The sequence below is a fragment of the Camellia sinensis genome, chromosome 4, assembly GCF_055761805.1.
Source record: "Camellia sinensis isolate YWXY chromosome 4, ASM5576180v1, whole genome shotgun sequence".
NCBI classification, from domain to species: domain Eukaryota; kingdom Viridiplantae; phylum Streptophyta; class Magnoliopsida; order Ericales; family Theaceae; genus Camellia; species Camellia sinensis.
This window is the reverse complement of record NC_138964.1, coordinates 58,384,176-58,387,877: the sequence shown is the minus strand read 5'-3', so window position 1 is coordinate 58,387,877 and position 3,702 is coordinate 58,384,176. Positions and strand designations below refer to the sequence as shown.

Here is a 3,702-nt window from a genome sequence, read left to right as displayed (position 1 = left end):
GTTAAGAATTATTGTGAAACTTCTAATGTTGTAAGGATATCGAAATTTTTGACTAAAGCATTAGTGAGTACAAGTATGTTGATTTGTGAAAACATGGTATTATGAGGAATGAGAATCTTTAATGGAAGTCATGAAAGCTACAAGGGTTAAATGTCAAATTAGACAATGACAATATTTGGGAAATTGAGGAATTTGATGATCAATGAGGTATGTGGAACTGTGATAATTGGGAATAAGAAAATTATTTGGTATGTAAGATAGTATGTTTTGGTGGGGGACCTATTGTGTAAAATGTTAAACTGTAGAGTCTCATACCTTTGTTGAATGACTTTAAAAGCTTGAAATCATCCTCCCTCTCTCTCTAGGTTTTTTCTCTCTCTAGATTTGTGCTTTATACGCGTTTTCCAATGCCCCACGCAAACTTTATTCGCAAAACCCCTTTGATCCTCCACACTTTGAACTGATTAGATTTCGTTATTGTTGATTTCCTCGAGTTTTCAACACTTTGGGCTTGTTTCCCTTGAGTTTCTCTCGAGTTTTGTGAACTTTCGTTTTGACTTTTTTCTCCCATTTTCTCTTTCCTAGGGTTGACTTTTTTCAAGTTTTCCCTCATTTTCACATTTTCTTCACTTTTTCACCAGTCTTTACCCACTTTTTAAATAGCAGACAATATTCCTTATGATGACGCCCCCCTAAGGCTACACCTGCACTTCCATCCCTACAAAGGTCAAGGAGCCGGCAGTTACTGAGGCCAGCAGGACAGTAGAGGATATAGATGCCGATTTTGAAACAGAGTTTGCTCCAGGGCTCGAGCTTGAGCCACTACCATTGAGGGTGCAGCCCTTTGATCCGGTCACTTATCACCCTCGCACACACATAATGGTGCCTCAGGGTATGACGCGCTTTGATGATTTTACTGATAGTGCGCCGAAGGATATCTTGCTGAGAGAACCGGACTCCCACCTTTCTTACAGTGCTACCGAGGTACAAACTTTATTTTCATGCTTTCTTGCCTTTCATTTGACTGTATTTCTTGCACTGCCTTTCATCTAGCTACTCTTTTATTATTGCCTTTCATCTGATTCACTCTCTCTTTGCCACATGGGGACTCCTGTTCTTGCAGGGGTTACAGGGCAGTGACAGCGAGCAATTGGTATCATGAGCTCTCACCCAAGGTCCGTGACCTTGTTGATGAGGCCGACTTTGGCTTATTCTGCACTGAGCTCTCGCGGCATATGGCTAGCCGAGCCCTCCTTGGAGCATTGGTAGAGAGATGGTGGGACACCACTAACTCCTTCCACTTCTCTTTCGCCGAGGAGATAATGATAATCCCTTACGACTTCGTGATGATCACAAGCCTTAGAGTAGAAGGGAATCCAATTCCTTTTAACATGGATATGGGCGAGTGGGAGGCTTGGATCTACCTGCTTGGAGTACGTCCGCCTCTATACAGACTAACTATGGTGAGATACAGCTGGTTCTCTAAGTACTTCTGCGGGAGTCATCCTAAAACACAGGAGAAACTAGAGAAGTACGCCCGGGGCTTCTTGATGTACCTCTTCGGTACCACCTTGCTCACGAATATGTGGAACACCGTGGGTTTGTATTTACTGAGCACCGTTGTGACTTTGTCTCGAGTCCGATTTTATGACTGGGCTGGAGTCAGCCTCGCTACGCTCTACGGCTATATGAGTTCCACTTCCCGCAAGAAGGGAGAGTGGGTCGGAGGCTACTGGAGGGCTTGGGAGATATGTACTGCACCTTTAATTTTGTTACTATGCTTGGGAGGGCCCCTCATGTTGTGCAGGTTATCGGTTGGCTAGCGATTCCTACCGCGCTTACATACTGGTGGCTGACTGGGACAACCTATCAGATTTCGATTGTGCCAGCAGAGGCAGGGCACTAGTGTGTCAGAGCTAGAGGCGTACCTTAGGTATGGACCACACTTTACAGCTTGCAACATGCGCTTTTCTTTTCAAATATTGATTGTAACAGATACTGATCATTCAAATGCACTTGCAGGCACCCACAGAGTACACAGAGGGCCTCCTTGAGCTGGTTGCTTCTCTGATTGACATGGTGCAGAGGAGAGAGGCACTGTTAGGTATCCACAGTATTCAGGTATTTTCTTATATTTCGGTATGCATTTCACTGATGACCCTGTTGTATACCATACTATCATATTTCCACTGATACACTGAGATGCTTTCTGACACCACCTCCAACTACACTAACACATTGTACTCAGGTTGGATCTGGTTTCTACATGACACTCATTCTGCATACGATACTCAATTTGGATACTGCATTCATTCCACATACTGCATTCTGCAATGACAATACATACATTGTATCTGACATGTCGACCCTTGTTTTTAGATCCCATCTATACTGAGGGCACCAGCAACAGCGGCAGCACCAACAACACCTCTCCCAGCAGTAGGGAGGAGAGGTAGACAGGTCTGAGCACGTGGCCGAGATGAGTGCTGAGGTCGAGGCAAAGACAGGGGTGCTCGAGGTCGGAGCAGCTTCTTAGAGCTAGTTTTGAGTGATGATGATACCAAGACTAGTGACTTTGAGGAGGCTGTGAGCCAACATTCTAAGTCTGAGAGCGGGAGCGATGGTGTTGGCTCGGGATTAGAGAGCAGAGACGATGCCGAAGCTAGCTCTAATGTGGGGAGCAAAGATGACGATATTGGTTCTGGCCCGGAGTCCGGTTCTGATAGTGGTGCTGACGGAGACAGTGCCCTTGAGTCCCCTCTGAGGAAGAGGACGAAGAGAGCCTTTCAAGCTTGAGATGACTAGCACTGATTTTTGTACTTTTTGCTTTGTTTCTTTTATTTTTGGTAGTTTAACACATGTATAGCTTCAGCTAGGCTTTACTTTCGCTTTTGAAAACTTGTACTCTCTTTTGTAAAAACTATGATCGGGGGAAAACCCCGCTGTTTTATGAAAAGAGCTATGGTTTTTGCATCACGAACACCACACTGGTAAAATGAAAATGGAGTTGAATTTGAAACCAAAAATGCGTGCATTGGAACAATGTTTTGAATCGGATAATGAGCTGACCAACGACCAAAATACAAAATACAACTCAATAAATGGAAAACAAAATAAAAACAACTTAAACATAGCTATTTGCAAATGCTAAAATCAAAAAAGACTCAAAACAAGACTTCAAAACACAGAGACCAGGACAAAACCAAAATGTCAAATTGCCAGGCCACAAAAGTGGATAGCCGGCCACTAAAGTGGGTGGCAAGCCACAAAAAGTGGGCGGTTGGCCACTAAAAGTGGGAAGTCAGCCATTAAAAGTGGGCGGCCGGCCACTTGTGATGGAACCACTAGATGGCTGACATCTGTCCTCTACTCACAGTCCTATCTTCTACCAAAGGTCTTTCTTCGTGATTTCTTCACCAGAACCTCATTTTTGCTGTTATTTCTTTCATAAATGGAAACATTTCTTGCCAAGAAGCTCACAAATTAGATAGCCACTTTAGACGGCACAAAAAAAGGTAAATTTCTGAGGTTTCGGCATAAACGCGTTTTTTCTGTTGAGCCATACTCCACTTTGTTTTCATTCCCCCATGTCACGACCCGATGTTGGGACCCGATTACGCATGTATTTCGCTTCAAAACACAGGAGATATGCCCGACTCTTAAAGAATTTCATGCATTGATAGAATCCCGGTGCAGCAAGGA

General features: G+C 44.0%; 1 long non-coding RNA gene across 1 annotated transcript; it reads left to right on the top strand.

Moving 5' to 3' along the window:
* Positions 1-2,019: 2,019 nt before the first annotated feature.
* Positions 2,020-2,976, top strand: LOC114322524 (uncharacterized). Its single transcript, XR_014365623.1, has 2 exons — positions 2,020-2,121; positions 2,380-2,976. It is a non-coding gene; the product is annotated as an uncharacterized LOC114322524 (long non-coding RNA).
* Positions 2,977-3,702: the final 726 nt, after the last annotated feature.